Source organism: Zingiber officinale, chromosome 8A (assembly GCF_018446385.1).
Source record: "Zingiber officinale cultivar Zhangliang chromosome 8A, Zo_v1.1, whole genome shotgun sequence".
Taxonomy (NCBI): Eukaryota; Viridiplantae; Streptophyta; class Magnoliopsida; order Zingiberales; family Zingiberaceae; genus Zingiber; species Zingiber officinale.
In genome coordinates, this window is record NC_056000.1 from 73404290 (window position 1) to 73422366 (window position 18077).

The following is an 18077-nucleotide window of genomic DNA, read 5'->3' on the forward strand; positions in this document are numbered from 1 at the left end:
ATCTCGTTGCTTCGATCGGCAGTTAGTCCTCTTGAAGCGCGCCTTGCTCTGATACCACTTGTAGGTCCCTTTGAAGGCCGGCAAGAGGGGAGGGGTGAATTGCCCTATAAAAATAAACGAAAAACCTTTCTCGGATATTCAACTAATTAACAGATAATTGTAATTAAAAAGCAGAGACTAAATAAACAGAAATCAGACACAGAGGATTTACTTGGGTTACAATTAGAGGATTGCTAATCCAAGGCAAAGATGACGCACTATCTGATTCTCCTCTGGGCAGAGTAACCTCTTACAGCGTTGACAACACAAATAAAAGAAATAGAAATGAAAGCACAGAGAAAACTGATTACGAGTGAGTTAATTTGACTGTGCAGATCAGTGCTATATTTATAGCACTGATCGGGGCGCCCCGAATGGGTTCCGGGCGCCCTGGGGGGGGATAAAATTTTATCCCCCAACGATCAGATCGCGTTTGACGTGATCCTGGTTAAAATCCAAGTCTGAGCGCCCGGAAGGGTTCCGGGCGCCCCGGGCTGCTCAGGGCGCCCCGGACTGCTCAGGGCGCCCTGAGCCCTGAAGTCAACACAAGTTGACTTTTTCGTCTCCGGTTCAGCTCGCCTCGGTCTGGGTCTTGTTCGCTCTGGCTCCGCTAGCTTGGGTGATCTCGGTCATCCAGAATAGGGCTCACCCAAACCCAAGTTCCGGCCTTCTCCTCGAGCAGCCTTCCTTTCCGGTTTCTCGTCCCTCGAACATCGTGCACGTTCTTCTCGTCCACCGGTGTACTCTTCTCTGGTCACCTCGTCCCTCGGACGCACCGAGCCCATCGGCTCTCTCCCTGTGCCGTCCTTCTCGCTAGCCGCGTCTTCCGCTCGACTTCCTATGTTCCTAAGCTCCTGCACACTTAGACACAAGGGTTAAACAAACGCAGGACCTAACTTAGCTTGTTTGATCACATTAAAACACCTTGGGGTTCCAACATTGGACTCATTTGATTTTGAGTCATATGAGGTATGTGAATCTTGTCTTCAAGGCAAGATAACAAAAACTCCATTTAGTGGACACAACAAAAGAGCTAATGACTTGTTAGTGTAGGACTGTTGGACCGGCTAGAAGGGGGGTTGAATAGCCCTGAATAAAATACAACCCTTCCTCGAACAATTAAGCTAACACTTGAAAAATAGATTAAGCAGAAAATAAAGCATAAAAACGAGGCACCGGATTTGACTTGGTTACAACCGGGGAGGTTGTTAATCCAAGGAAGATGGTTGCACTAAGAACTCCTTCAGGCGGAGAAACCTCGTTTACAGCAGTGTAGGCACAAAAAGAAAGAAGCTAATCAAAGCAGTGGAAGCACACAAGTGTTGTTACAATTTCTGAACTGATGAAAAGCTTCTGGACCAAGACTATATTTATAGCCTTGGTCGGGGCGCCTGGAAGGGGTTCCGGGCGCCCTGGGGGGGATAAAACTTTATCCCCAACGTTCAGATCGCGTAAATCGTGATCCTGGTCAAAATCAGGGTCCGGGCGCCCGGAAGGGTTCCGGGCGCCCCGGGCTGCTCCGGGCGCCCCGGACTGTTCCGGGCGCCCCGGACTGTTCCGGGCACCCCGGAGCCCAAAGTCAACCAACGTTGACTTTTTCATCCGGGGACCACTGCTCCGGTTTGGTTCGGCTCGGTCCGGGTCTTCTACTCCGGATCCTCTTGCTTGGGTGATCTCTGCCATCCGGAAAAGGGCTCACCCGAACCCAACTTCCAGTCTTCTCGAGCGAGCTTCCCTCCGGCTTCTCGTCCCTCGGAATCGCTGCGTGTTTCCTTCTCGTCCGCCGGCGTACTCATCCGCAGTCTTCGTCCCTCGGACGCACCACGTGCCGTCCTTCTCGCTAGTTGCGTCTCTTGCTCCCAGAGCAATCTTCCGCTCCAGCTTTCGTCCCTCGGAACCACCGCACGCTTCCTTCTCGTCCGCCGGTGTACTCTTCCGTAGCACCTCGTCCTTCGGACTGCCGTCCTTCTCGCTAGCTGCGTCTTCCGCTCGACTACTTGTGTTCCTAAGCTCCTGCACACTTAGACACAAGGTTAAAACAAACAGGACCTACCTTAACTTGTTGATCACACCAAAACAACCTTGGGGTTCCAACAATCTCCCCCTTTTTGGTGTGATCAACCCAAGTTAAGCTAGGGTTAAAATAGACATAAAATAGAATTAAGTAAATTAACTTAATTTTTAATTTAAGTGCAAAAAGATAGAAAAAAAATTAAATCTATCTACCTCCCCCTAGACTTATACTTTCCCTTCTCCCCCTTTGATCACAAAAAAAATGGGGTTCCAAGAAAAATAATCTAAGGGTTAAAGACTTGAAAAGAAATATTTCTAGAAAAGTTTTAAGTTTTTAAGAAATTTTTAAAAAAAATTCTAAGTTTCAGAAAAAATTCTAACTTAAATTTTTGAGAATTTTTAAGCACAGTTTTTTTAAAGCAAATGACTTAGCCAATTAAAAAAAATAAGTAAATTTCAAAATTGAAATAAAATGTTTTGAATAACCTTTTTAAAGCACTAATTAATGCTTTATTAGTAAGTTAATTAAATATTTATTTCAATATTTTGGCTTCCAGGTCGTGGCGAGGCACTAGGTCTTCTTGGTTATTGGAGCAACAACCACTTCCTTGACAAAGTCTCATAAAGAAATTCTTTGTTTAATTTTCTCACTAAAGCGCTAATTTTAATTTTAAAATTTAGTTTAAACATGATTTAGGAACCCAATATAGGTTCCAACCTACTGGATTAACCAAAAAATTTTTGGGAACATTTTTTCTTGAAATGTTCCTAATTTGTCCCGGGTGATATTTAAAGTACCAATTTAAATTATTAAATCTTCTAACATTGGTTTTAGATGAACATGCATAATTTTTTAAGTTATCTATTTGAATTTTCAAATTTTGATTTTCTAATTCTAATTTTTCATTTTTTAATTTTAATTTATCAAATTCTTCTAAGGGACAAGACTTAACTAGAATTACTTTTAAATTTTTATTTTCACTTTCTAATTTGCAGCAGTCTTTTGTTAAAAGTTTAACAAACTTAAACATTTTATTGGGAGGAAGAGATCGTACTTGACTTACCTTTTCGATCTCGTTGTCCGTTTCTCCCCCGGAACTGCTGCTTTCTTCCGACGTGTCTCCCCCTTCATCGATGCTCATTTCAGAAGAGCTTGAATCGCAGTCGTCGTCTTGATGACTCGCCATCAGTGCGAGTCCGAAGAATGCTTCGACTTCCGATTCGGACGACGTATCGTCCCACGTCGCCTTCAGGGCCTTTCTTTTCTGGATAGGCTTCTTACCCTTCTCCTTGTCTTTGTTCTTCAGCTTGGGGCAGTTGTCCTTGACGTGCCCTTCTTCATCGCAGTGATAGCAGCGGATCGTCCTTTTCTTCTTCCCCTGCGGATGGTTAGTAGATCTAGATTTACAAAGTTTCTTGAATCTTCTTACCATCATTACCATTTCCTCGTCGTCAAGAGAGGATTCCGACTCAGGTTTGTCTCTCGAAGCTTTGAGGGCGACGTTGTTCTTGGGCTCCTTCATTCCTGCACATCTTGACTCATGGACTTCAAATGTTGAAAAAAATTCTTCTAATGAAATTTTTTCTAAGTCTTTAGAAATGTAAAAAACATCTACTAGTGATGCCCATTTTGAATTTCTCGGAAATGAATTTAACGCGTACCTGAGCGAATCTCGGTTACTTACCTTTTCTCTGAGATTCGTGAGTCCGGTGATGATTTCTTTTATTCTTGAGTGCAGATGTGCCTCGTCTTCCCAAGTCGCAGTCGGTGAGCGATTCATGGCGGATCTCTTCTAGCGAGCTTGGCTCGGACGTTCGTGCAGCTTAAGGAACTTCTCCCAAAGTTCCTTTGCGGAGTTGTATTTACCGATCCTGTTGACTTCTTGAGGCGGAAGAACGCTTAGCGGATGGTACTCTTGTCGGCCTGCTCCTTTTTTGTCCATTTATCTATTTCCTTGTCCTCTGGAGCTTCAAAGCCAAATTTCATTGTTAAAAATAATTCAATATATGTTGTAAGAAATACCTGCATCAGTTTTTTCCAGGTAGCGAAGTCCCCTTCATATTTCGGTGGGTGGATGCTTGGTCTGGCCATCACGTTGCTTCGTTCGGCGGTTAGTAGTCCTGAAGCGCCTCGGCTCTGATACCACTTGTAGGACCGTTGGGCTGGCTAGAAGGGGGTTGAATAGCCCTGAATAAAATACAACCCTTCCTCGAACAATTAAGCTAACACTTGAAAAATAGATTAAGCAGAAAATAAAGCATAAAAACGAGGCACCGGATTTGACTTGGTTACAACCGGGGAGGTTGTTAATCCAAGGAAGATGATTGCACTAAGAACTCCTTCAGGCGGAGAAGCCTCATTTACAGCAGTGTAGGCACAAAAAGAAAGAAGCTAATCAAAGCAGTGGAAGCACACAAGTGTTGTTACAATTTCTGAACTGATGAAAAGCTTCTGGACCAAAGCTATATTTATAGCCTTGGTCGGGGCGCCTGGAAGGGGTTCCGGGCGCCCTGGGGGGGGATAAAACTTTATCCTTAACGTTCAGATCGCGTAAATCACGATCCTGGTCAAAATCAGGGTCTGGGCGCCCGGAAGGGTTCCGGGCGCCCCGGAGCCCAAAGTCAACCAATGTTGACTTTTTCATCCAGGGACCACTGCTCCGGTTTGGTTCGGCTCGGTCCGGGTCTTCTACTCGGGATCCGCTTGCTTGGGTGATCTCTGCCATCCGGAAAAGGGCTCACCCGAACCCAACTTCCGGTCTTCTCGAGCGAGCTTCCCTCCGGCTTCTCGTCCCTCGGAATCGCTGCGTGTTTCCTTCTCGTCCGCCGGCGTACTCATCCGTAGTCTTCGTCCCTCGAACGCACCGCGTGCCGTCCTTCTCGCTAGCTGCGTCTCTTGCTCCCGGAGCAATCTTCCGCTCCAGCTTTCGTCCCTCGGAACCACAGCACACTTCCTTCTCGTCCGCCGGTGTACTCTTTCGCAGTACCTCGTCCCTCGGACTGCCGTCCTTCTCGCTAGCTGCGTCTTCCGCTCGACTACCTGTGTTCCTAAGCTCCTGCACACTTAGACACAAGGTTAAAACAAACAGGGCCTACCTTAACTTGTTGATCACACCAAAACAACCTTGGGGTTCCAATAGTTAGGACTCCTACATACTTATGTATGTGGCCCTTTCAGAATAGCAGTTAGAGGAGGCTATCATTACTTCATTACTTTTACTGATGATATCAGTAGATACGGCTACGTGTATCTGATGAGAAATAAGTCAGAATCTTTTGAAAAGTTCAAAGAATTCAAGAATGAAGTGCAAAATCAACTTGGTAAGCATATTAAGATGCTTCAATCAAATAGACGTGGGGAATACCTTAGCTAAGAGTTTCATGACCATCTCATTGAGTGTGAGATCATATCTCAACTCACTCCACCTGGAACACCATAATAGAATAATGAATCAAAAAGGAGAAATCATACTTTATTAAATATGGTACGATCAATGATGAGTCAAACAGATCTTCCTACTTTCTTCTGGGGGCATGCTCTAAAGACAGCCATTTTCACACTTAACCATTTTCATCTAAAGTCATCATAAAGACACCATATACGATATGGACTGGGAAGAGTCCCAAGATAGCTTTCATGAAGATTTGGGGTTATGAGGCTTAAGTTCGACGACAAGTCTCAGATAAACTAGGACCCAAATCAGGCAAGTGCTATTTTGTAGGATAACCCAAGGAAATAAAGGGATATTAGTTTTATAATCCCACACAAGACAAAGTGTTTGTTGCCAGAAATGGTGTCTTTCTAGAAAGGGATTTTATTTCTATAAAAACTAGTGGGAGTAAAGTTGATCTTGAAGAAATTCAAGGTATACAATCTAGCACCAAACCTTGATGGAAATTGAATAGGTACCACAAGATATTGTGGATTATGATTTTGTTACACCACAAGAAGTTGTGGAGCAATAATCTGTTTAAGTAGCACAAGCTCTACGAAGATCTGATAGGACCCGTCGTCAACCTGAGAGATATTCTTTTCTCTTGTCTGACCACAGTGATGTAGTGCTTATTGGTCTCAATGAGCCTACATCTTATTAGGAAGCTATATAGAGCCCAGATTATGAGAAATGGCTAGTGGCCATGAGATCCGAAATGAAATCTATGTATACTAATCAAGTATAGACTTTGGTTGATCTACCTGAAGGGATTAAACTCATTGGATATAAGTGGATCTTTAAAAGAAATACTGACATAGATGGTCATCTGCATACCTATAAAGGGTGATTGGTAGTTAAAAGATTTAAGCAGATTCATGGTATAGACTATGATATAATCTTTTTCACCAGTTACGATGCTTAAATCTATTCAGATTTTACTTGCTATTATAGCTTACTATGATTATGAGATCTAGCAGGATGTTAAAACTGTATTTTTTTAATGGAAATATACTCGAGGATGTGTACATGACACAACCTAAGAGTTTTGTAGATCCAGAGTATGCTGGAAAGGTATGTAAGTTGCAACGATCCATTTATGGATTAAAGCAAGCTTCTAGAAGTTGGAATTTTCGATTCAATGATGCAATCAAAGTGTTTGGTTTCATCAAGAATGAAGATGAACCTTGTGTTCACAAGAGGGTTAGTGGGAGCATAGTTATCTTTCTCATATTGTATGTAGATGACATACTTCTCATTGGAAATGATATCCCTACTCTTCAGTCAGTGACAATGTGGCTTAGGAATTGTTTCTCAATGAAGAACTTAGGCAAAGCAGCCTATATTTTAGGCATCAAGATCTATAGAAATTGATCTAACAGATTGCTTTGTTTAAGTTAAAACACATACATTGACAAGGTACTTAATCGTTTTGCCATGCAGAATTCCAAGAAGGGATTCCTATCGATGTCACATGGTGTGAATCTTTTGAAGACTCAATGCCCCTCTTCTAAGGAAGAAAAGGATTGCATGGATCATATTCCTTATGCATCTGCTATAGGGTCTATCATGTATGTCATGCTTTGTACTTACCCAGATATCTCTTATGTGTTAAGAATGACAAGCAGATACTAGTTAAATCTAGGTGAAGGTCACTGGATAACAGTCAAGAATATTCTTAAGTATTTGAGAAGAATTCAAGATTATTTCTTGATCTTTGGAGGCAATGAAGAGCTTGCTGTAAAGGGTTACACCGATACTAGCTTTCAAACTGACAAGGATGATTCCATATTACAGTCAGAGTATATATTTTACTTAAATGATAGTGTTGGGTATTAGATACTACAGCGGTTCTATCTCATTTGAAAGATCATCGATAGATGAGATGTGAGGGCATGCAGAGTACCGACCAATGCTAACATTGTGGATCCTTTGACCAAGGATTTGGTACAGAGGAAACATGATGGTCATACTAGCTTAATGGATATTAGATATTTCAGTGATTGACACTAGTAACATAAGGAGATTATTAGTGTAAGTCCTAAGAGCCAACTATGAGATGATTGACTTAGGGTATATTATATTATATTTTATTATTTAATAAAAAGTAAAGTTGGTTATTATATTTATTTCAGTTTAGTACCGAATGAATAAGTGTAATAATGTCTTAGGACAGTAGGTTCTAGTCTATGGCATATCAATTTGTTGAATTGATAGTGGAAGCTTATAAATATATATAGACACTACTCTTAACTATTCCTAGTCAAGCATTAATATACAAGGATAATATTAATGCATTAAGACTAGCATGTAAGTTAACAGATAACTTAATCTCACAAATCATCCATATGAGATATCAGGTTGACATATAGGTATATATTAGAGAACATGTACTGAATGACCCACCATGAGAATATTTCATGGATTGTTATATGAGTATCATAAACATTCTCATGTGAGTATTGATATGAATAGTTGTTGGTGCAATATCCCTTAGGTCAATGTTGACTAGGTTGACTAAGTTTGAGTTGCCTCAAGCTTGAGTCTTGATGTTTGAGTTTCAATGTTTGACAATATATGGAAATTACAGATGCAATCGTCCGATTGGGAAGATTGTTGGTGCAATTCCCCTCTGGTCAAGGGATGACCAATTTGATGTGAAGAAGAGTCAAGTAGGTCAAAGTTGACCGGATATTTGACTGGGAAAGTCCTAATCGGAGGTTAGACAGTTGAGAAATCCTGGTGAGTAAAGCTAGGTGAAAGTCCTAGTGAGTGAAGCTAGGCAGATGGAAAGTCTTGGTGAGTGAAGACAGACAAATGGAAAGCCCTAGTGACTGAAGTCAGACACGTGGAAATTTAGGTGGGTCATGGAGGACCGGGCACCTAGTATTGGGAAGTCCAAGTATATCAAAGGAGTGATCGGATATTTGGCACAGGGAAATCCAGATGGTTCAAGGGTGACCGGATATCTAGTGGAGAAAAGTCTAAATGGGTCATGAAGGACCGGACACTTGGCAAGAGACAGTAAGTCCAAGTGGGTCAAGGTTGACCGGACATTTGGCACGAGGAGAAAAGTCTAAGTGGGTCAAAGGATTGACTGGACACTTAGTGAAGAAGTCCCAACATGTTAAGGTTGATCGGATGCTAGGCACGAGGAGTCCCAATAGGTCAAGGTTGACTGGATATTGGGTTTGGGAGCCCTAGACTTGACTCGGATGAGCTAGGGTTGGTCAATTTGATCAAGTGATCAAATTAGACCAAGCCCAATCGATTAGCTAATCGATTGGGCATAGTGCTGCAACAAACACCATCCCAATCGATCAATCGATCGATTGAGAGTCTTTGTCGCGAGCACAGAGAGTAGCCCAATTGATCGGGCGATCGATTGGCACCACCAATCGATCAACCGATCGATTGGAGCTGGGATTATCATGAGGAAGCAAGCGCACAGAAGCGCGCTGAATCGATCTGACGATCAATTCAAGCCTCCCCGATCGATCAGCTGATCGATTGGGTTATGACAGTTGTGTAGGTTGCAGGTTTTGGATGGCTAAGATCACTGGGATCTGACGTGGTAATCGATTGGGAGCAAGCCCATTCGATTGGGAGCCCTAAAAGTGCCAAGTATAAAGCCATTGCACGCCTTCTTCTTCACAAGAGAGTTCTCCCAATCTTCACACGACTTCTCCGACTACTCTCCGCCAGTTCTTGGAAGCTCTTGGAGATAAGTGTTGTTGCACTTCCAAAGTTCAAGAGGAATCTACTAGCAACAAGAGAGCAAGAAGAAGGTTTTTCATTTACATTCTTTATATTTTTCTTCTTGCATTGAGTTGTATGCTTGTGTGAGTGTTGTAAGAGGTTTCTCCACCTCCGGTAGTGCCGAGAAGGAGTTTCTTTCTTAGTGGAGAGTGCTCATGTGTTGAGTTGTATCCTTGGATTAGTCACCTCTTCTTGAGGTGGATACCAAGTAAATCCTTCGTGTTAGCATTGTAAGTGTATTTCGTGTTTCATTCCGCTGCATATCATCATCATGAAGCAAGACAACGAGCACGATGAGCTATTCACCCCCCCCCCCTCTAGCTACAAATCGACCCTAACAAGTGGTATCAGAGCGAGGTCGCTCTTCATCGGAATCATCGCCGGAAAGGACAACAAGCTAGAGGGAGAAGAAGTTGAAGCAAATTTCAACAAGTCAAAGACTTCTTCAAAGGCTCAACTTCAAGATGGAATTCTGAGATGGACTCAGATTCGACGAGGGTACCTCCACCATTTACATCAATGAGTTTCGATTTTTGGAAATCAAGGATCGAAAATTTTCTTATGATGAACATAGAGCAAGGTTTGCTCTGATGGAAGGTTTCCAAGCTCCAATAAATAGCAAAGGAAAAGTTCTCAAGAAGAGCAAGTAGAGCTAAGAGATGCTCAACTTCCGAAGAAGAAGTCCAAGAAGCTTCATCCTCCACAAAGTGCAAAGGCAAAGGCAAGGAGGGAGCATACTCCTTGTTTCATGTACAAGAGGATAAAGATGAAGAGGCCTCTACCTTTAGAATTGAGGGTGAGCATCATTCCATGACATCAGAGCAAGAAGAAGCTTCTACCTCTGAGTCAAATGAAGAAGAAGATGGTGTCACCTTCACAAATCAAGAAAAATCAAATGGAGGATCATGTGCCACCCCTACAAGCAAAGAAGGCATAACTATTTCAATTTTAAATAATAAAAGTTACATTATATTCTTTGAGTATAGGGGAAAATGGCACTACAAGAGTAGGTGTCCTAAATTGGCCAAGAAGAAGGGTCAAGTGGCACTTAAGGGCAAGGAGAAGCCCAAGGAGGTCGTCCTCGTGACAAAGAAGAGGAAAAAGCACATAGTGTGCTTCTTGTGCAATCAAAAAGGACATTACTGGAGGGGAAGAAATTGACTAAGCTCAAAGGAGGAATCTCAAGTCAAAGGGGAACTCTCAAGAGCAAATCCAAGGTATCATTTATTGAGCCTATTCTTTTAAGTAATGATAAAAAAACATGCTAGGAATAGTTTATATCATTTTAATGCAATTTATCATGAAAATAGGAAGCATGATAGAATTAAGGAAAATTATATAGCTTATCATGCTAAAACCACTCAATCTAAGACTAGAAAAATGGATAACAAGTTAGGCAATAACTTTAAGGATTTTGGATATAGGCCTAAAAATAGAAATGCTCATAGGACTCAAGGAAAATCAAAATTTAAGGATTTAAGGCCGGAAAACCAAGCCTTAAGGTCAAGGCTTGATAAATTAGAAAAGACCCTAAAGAAAATGAAAAATGTTCTTAAGGGTCAAAATGAGCAAAACCTAAGTTTAGATAAACAAGAGCCATCTTATGGCCATAGAGGTTTGGGATACAAACCCAAAGCCAAGAAGGATGTCTCTTCTTATCATAGGGTTCCATATAGTTATGGAACCAACCCTAGGTCTAGGGATCAAGTCAAATATACAAGGAAAGCTATCCCTATAAGTATTTTTGCCAAGACCAACATGACTAAGACTTCTAAGAAGTCAAAGAAAGTCACCAAGAAGGTCACAAGGGAAGCAATCCCTAGAGTTGACCTAAGTGAGTCAAGTGTGACTAAGGCTTCTAAGAAGCCTAGGAATGTCACTAGGAAGGTATCTAGGGAAGTCATCCCTAGTGAATACCTAGAGCATCCAAGGAGCACCAATAGGTTTTGGATTCCGAGGAGCATATTCTCTACACCCTAGATGGGTTTAGAGAGTGTCAACTCTAAATGGGTAGGGCGGTTAACCCAACATTGATAAAGTCGACACTTGGAGGTATTTTCAAGGTTTTTGTTAACCTCTAAAAATGAAAAGGATTAATTGATTACTCTTTAGAAGAGTAAAATATACCAAACTTTGAGGAAGTGGACTTAAGGAAAGAGTAGAAAAAATGTCAAGTTGAGTTTTGACATTTTCTTAAGAAAATAAGGGCAATCTAGGATCAATTTTAGTTTAGTTAAGGATTTAAGATACTTAGATAAGCTATCTAGGTATATTTTATTTATTCTAATTGTCATGATTGTTTGCCCATCATATGTCATGACATCATATTTTACATTCATGCTTATTATGAAAAATAAATAAAAATACCATGTCATGTCATACATACATCATGTAGCAATAGTATATTTTCTTTTGAAAATTATTCCTTTTTTATGTATGTCATAAATCATCATGCATTATTTTAATCTCCTTGTAATTAAGGATAATTGCATTTGCTAACAAGTGATATCCTAGGTTGATGTTCATAATTCCTAAAATGCCGAGATAGATATGCATGATCCCTAGTTTAAGGAAAATCCAAAATCTACATCTCATAAAGATTATAAGCTAAGGTGACTTGTATGTGTTTTAGTGCATATTAGATATAAGTGAGATGTTAGGATGATGAACAAAACTCAAGATGTTGATTTAATACATTTATTTGAATTTTGAATTCATCAAAACACATAGTTATTCGTACTCCAATAATTGGGAAAGCTAATGTACAAGTCATGTGCATTGAGCCCAAAGAACATGGTTGGAAATTGGTTTTGAAAAATATTTTAAATTTACTTTGGAAAATCTTGGTGAAGGCTATCTTTTGATAATAATCATCATTGAAAAGTTAGACACAAACTAAAAGAAAACATTGAAGTTTTCAAGAGTTTTCAAGTTTGTATCAATCTTTGAAAATAGGAAGTTATTCTTAGAAAACTATTTTTTCATGATAGTATATACCCTAAATAATATCTACAAGAAGTTTCATAACTATTAGAATTTTATAGAATTTTTAGGGAATTTTTGAATCTTGGCTGAAATTCATTTTCAGGAAATCAGAAATCCAATCGATCAGCCAATCGATTGGGCAGTTTCAATCGATCAGCTGATCGATTGAAATTGAGTTTCTCGCAAACAGAAGCTTGCAAAATCGCTCAACCGATCGATTCAACTTTGCTAAATCGATCAGCCGATTGATTCAAGTGATTTCTCCGCGAACAAAAGCTCGCGAAATCGATTGTTGGATTGATTGAAATGGTGTCAATCGATTGAGTCCCAACCCTGATTGAGAAGGCTGATTTTGGCTGGGAAAGTCTAGTTTCAACACTTTAAGCTATTTTTAGTCTCTTTAACCACTCCTAATCCCTTGGAATATATTTATATACATTTAAGGGTAGTTTTCATGATGAAAACAAGGAGCAATGGTTAAGGAACACTAGGTTAAAGTTTAGGATGAGGTTGATTTCAATATTGAATATTTTAAATCTCAAAACTTCAAGTTTTAGGTTTCCTAAAGATTTAGAGATTCTAATTCTTTGTTGGTACAATGACAAAAGTTTTGAGCATATCTTTAGGGGGAGTCACTCTTTAAGGACATGAAAATTAATCTTTTAAAACACCATGGAAGGTGGTTAACCTTCATTAGAGTAAATGCTCAAGGTTGAGCATTGAAAAATAATGGAGAGTGGATATCTTCATTGTTGAGTTATGAATGCTCTAGGATGAGCATTATGAAGTGGTTAATGCTCAAGTGTGACCATTAAAGACAATGAAGGGTATGGGACATTCATTGTGGTGTTGTGAACAACATGTGAGGTTGTGCACAACGTTGAGTAACTCTTCATGGAGAGAGTTTTTTATGTGTGCCAAAGGGGGAGAATGTAGGGTTTAAGTTAAACCTTCATTACCTAAAGAGGGAGTTTGTGTTGGTTAGTCCTAGGAAAACGTACCAGATCTACTGTACAAAATTTTTTGTACAAGTGTCGAACCTTTCCTTAAATAACCTGCTGTGTTCTTTAGAAGTTAAATTAGGAATCGCAGATGGAACTTAACATCATTGATTCCAAATTTAACTTATCTGTTCTTAATGGTTTAGATTTGAATCACAAGCGGAACTTAACACTATTGATTCAAATCTACCTAAGTTATTAATTTTATTAAATATTAATTTCCAAAATTGGCTTCCAGGATTGCATGGCGAGGCACATGGCCTTCTTGGATATGGGAGCAACCACCACCGCCTAGACAAAGCCTTTTAAGGAAGGCTAATATTTAATTTCCTTAAATAACTCTAGGTTAACCAAAAAGAACAATCGAATCACAAATTTGAAAAAGAAGAAAACACAAACTCGAAAAACTAGATCTAATTGTCTCTTGTATTTAGAATTCTTACAAAGAAAATAACTAGTATGATGCGGAAGAAAATTACTAGTTATACATTCTCTTTGTAAGCTAATGACCTCGAGATCTTCTGTCGTATTCCTTGCCTCGCCTCGGACGTCGTGTGTGCGACGATCCTCCAAGATAAACACCACCTAAAAGAGCTTCTCCTCCTTGTAATATTCGGCCACCACCACCACAATAGAAAAGAGAGCAAAGGGAGAAGAGAGGGAGAGAGGGGCCGACCACCAAGAGAGTCTCCAAGCCAAAGAATAAGAGTTGTATCTCATGAAGCCCCCTCACCCCTTCTTTTATATTACTTGCCCAAGGCAAATAAGGAAAAACTTTTTACAAAAAATAAAATCATCCAAGAGTTTTTCCTTTTCCCTTTTAATTTTTCCTTTTCTTTCCTCTTGATTGAATCAATCACCAATTTTGTTTTGTAATGATTTTATTTATTTTATTATGGCCGGCCACTTGCTTGAGCACCAAGCAAGGTGGTCGGCCACCTCATCAAGACGAATAAGGAAATATATATTTTTTTAAAATTTTACAAGAAGTAATCTTCTTATAAAATTTACAAGCTCTCTTTCCTAAAGTAGGAGTTAAAGAATCAATCACCAATTTTAATTTTGTGATGATTTTATTTATTTTATTATGGCCGGCCACTTGCTTGAGCACCAAGCAAGGTGGTCGGCCACCTCATCAAGAGGAATAAGGAAATATATATTTTTTTTAAATTTTACAAGAAGTAATCCTCTTATAAAATTTACAAGCTCTCTTTCCTAAAGTAGGAGTTAAAAAAGGAAAGTTTCTAAAAATTAAAACCATGTTTTATAATTTAAAAACTCTCTTATAAAATTTCCTTTTTTAACATGATGATAGAAAATTTTAATTTTAAAACTTATCTTCCTTTTTTTTCTTAAACCATGAGGATGGTTAAAAAAGGAAAGTTTTAAAATTTTTAAAACTCTCTATTAAAACATGTGGCCAAATTCAAATAAGGAAAGTTTTGAAAATTAAAATCTCTCTTTTAAAACTTATAGTTTTCTACAAAGAGAATATTTTAAAAATTCAAAACACCCCTCCTATTTGAATTATTCTTGGCCGACCCCTACAAGCTTGGTCACCAAGCAATAGGGCCGGCCCCTACAAGAGGATGTGGTCGGCCATTGCTTGGTCACCAAGCAATGGTCCGACCCCCTTCTTGGACACCAAGAAGAGCCTTACATTTGGATGGACTTGAGGCTATAATGAGGCTACGACAGGGACCTAGAGGAGAAATTAGTTTTGGCCTTCCGATGAGCTTGAGTATCCCGTGTTCGCCCCGAACACACAACTCAAGTTCATCGATAATAACTCATTCCACTATAGAGTTATTATCGCACTACCACAACAATCCCAAATTACATTATGGGCTCCTTCTTATCATGAGTGTGTTAGTCTCCCTGTGTTTAAGATAACAAATGTCTACTAATTAAGTAAGTTACTAACAACTCTCTTAATTAATATCTAGCTCCAAGAGTAGTACCACTCAACTTCATTGTCATGTCGGACTAAGTCCACCTGTAGGATTTAATATGACAATCCTTATGAGCTCCTCTTGGGGACATTCTCAACATAGATAACTAGGACACAGATTTCTTCTATAATTAACAACACACACTATAAGTAATATCATTTCCCAACTTATCGGACATATTGATTTATCGAGCTAAACCTCACCCTTTGATAAGTCAAAGAAATAAATATTAAATATATATGCTTGTTATTATATTAGGATTAAGAGCACACACTTCCATAATAACTAAGGTCTAGTTCTTTTACTAAGTCAGTACAAAAAGAACTTACCTAAATGGTCCTACTTAATACACTTAAAGTGTATCAGTGTAATTTATTAGTCAAGATAAACTAATACTTAATTACACTACGACTATTCTGATGGTTTGTTCCTTTCCATCTTAGTCGTGAGCAACTGTTTATAATTTATAGAGAACCGACAACATGATCTTCTGAGTGTGACACCACACTCCATGTTATCTACTATATAAATTAATTGAACAATTACATTTAATAAATAAATGCAGATATTTGACCAATGTGATTCTTTTATTTTAAAATAAATGTTTACAAAAGCTAGGCTTTTAGTATACACTCCAACAATTTCCCACTTATACTAAAAGACTAAGCTGCCATATCTATTGCCATACATCTGATTCTCATCCCCTCCACATGCCGATCAAAAGCTTTTGCCGGAAGGGCCTTTGTGAAAGGATCTGCCAAGTTATCTGCTAATGCAATCTTGGCGATAACAACTTCTCCTCGCTTGATGATGTCTCGTATCAGGTGGTACTTGCGTTCTATATGTTTACTTGCCTTATGAGCTCGTGGTTCCTTCGAGTTTGCAACTGCACTGCTATTATCACAATAAATTGTGATGATCTTGGGCAAACCAGGAATCACATCTAAGTCCATTAGAAAGTTCCTGAGCCATACAGCTTCTTTGGCTGCCTCAGAGGCTGCCACATACTTAGCTTCCATGGTTGAGTCTGAGACGCATTTCTGCTTAACACTCCTCCATGCAATGGCTCCACCTCCTAGAGTAAACACATAGCCTGACGTAGACTTACTGTTGTCCCTATCTGATTGGAAGTCCGAATCTGTGTAACCCACAGGGAGCAAATCGTCTGCTTGGTAAACTAGCATATAATCTCTAGTCCTTCTTAGGTACTTCAATATATGCTTTACCGCAGTCCAATGTCCTTGTCCAGGGTTACTCTGATATCTGCTGACCATGCCCACGGCAAATCAGATATCAGGTCTCATACACACCATTGCATACATAAGGCTTCCTACAGCCGAAGCATAAGGGACTGCCTTCATTTCCTCCATCTCTTTTGATGTCTTCAAAGACATCTCTTTAGATAAGGCTACTCCATGCCTAAAAGGTAAGAAACCTTTCTTGGAGTTCTGCATGCTAAAACGAGCAAGGACCGTATCTATGTATGAAGCTTGAGATAGGCATAACATTCTTTTCTTGTGATCCCTTATGACTTTGATCCCAAGAATGTGTGCACATTCTCCTAAGTCCTTCATATCAAATTGTTTGGATAACCATACCCTTACGTCCGATAATACCTTGACATTGTTACAAATTAACAAAATATCATCTACGTATAGTACAAGAAATACCACCACGTTTCCGTTACACTTCTTGTATACACAGGACTCATCCGGACACTGAATAAATCCATATGACTGGATTACTTCATTAAACCGGATGTTCCAAGACCTTGAAGCTTGCTTTAGTCCATAAATGGACCGATTGAGCTTGCACACTAGATGCTCTTTGCCTTTTTCAATGAACCCTTCTGGCTGCTTCATATGGATGTTTTTTTTTCAAGACTTCCGTTAAGGAAAGTTGTCTTGACATCCATTTGCCAAATTTCATAATCCATATGAGCGGCAATGGATAAGAGTATCCGGATAGACTTAAGCATAGTTATCGGTGAAAAAGTCTCCTCATAATCGATTCCCTCTTTTTGAGTGTACCCTTTCGCAACAAGCCTTGCTTTGAAGGTTTCTACCTTCCCGTCTATCCCTCTTTTCCTTTTGTAGATCCACTTGCATCCAACGGCTTTTACACCATCAGGTGGTTCTACAAGCTCCCAGACCTTATTATAGTACATAGACTCTATTTCAGAATTCATTGCCTTTTGCCAAGATACTGCATCTATATCTTGGAGTGCTTCATCATATGTCCGGGGATCAGGTTCATGTTTACCCGGGATCAAGTCCAAAGATTCTCCCAAAAACATGAATCTCTCATGCTGTCTTACAATCCTCCCACTACGACGAGGCATCGTCTGTGGTTGTGTATCATGTGTGACACGTGTTACAGTCTCTTGTGGTACTTCATCTTATACTGTTGGTACTGAAGTAGACGTGTCCTCTCTAAGTTCTTCTAGAACAATTTTGCTACTGGGCTTGTGATCCATTATATAGTCTTCTTCTAAAAAATGGGCATTGGTGCTAATAATGACCTTTTGGTCTTTAGGACTATAAAATAAATCACCTTTCGTTCCTCTGGGATAACCCACAAACACACGAACTTCTGTACGAGATTCTAACTTATCAGCATCTGATTTCAGCACATGTGCTGGACTACCCCAAATTCGAATATGTCTTAGACTGGGCTTACACCCATTCCATAATTCTGTGGGAGTAGAAGATACTGATTTAGAAGGTACTAAGTTTAGAATGTGCATTGCCGTTTTCAGAGCATATCCCCAAAATGAATTTGATAATTCTGAATAACTCATCATCGATCTAACCATCTCCATAAGAGTCCTATTCCTTCGTTCTGCCACACCATTCTGTTGGGGTATACCAGGTGCGGATAATTGGGATTGAATCCTT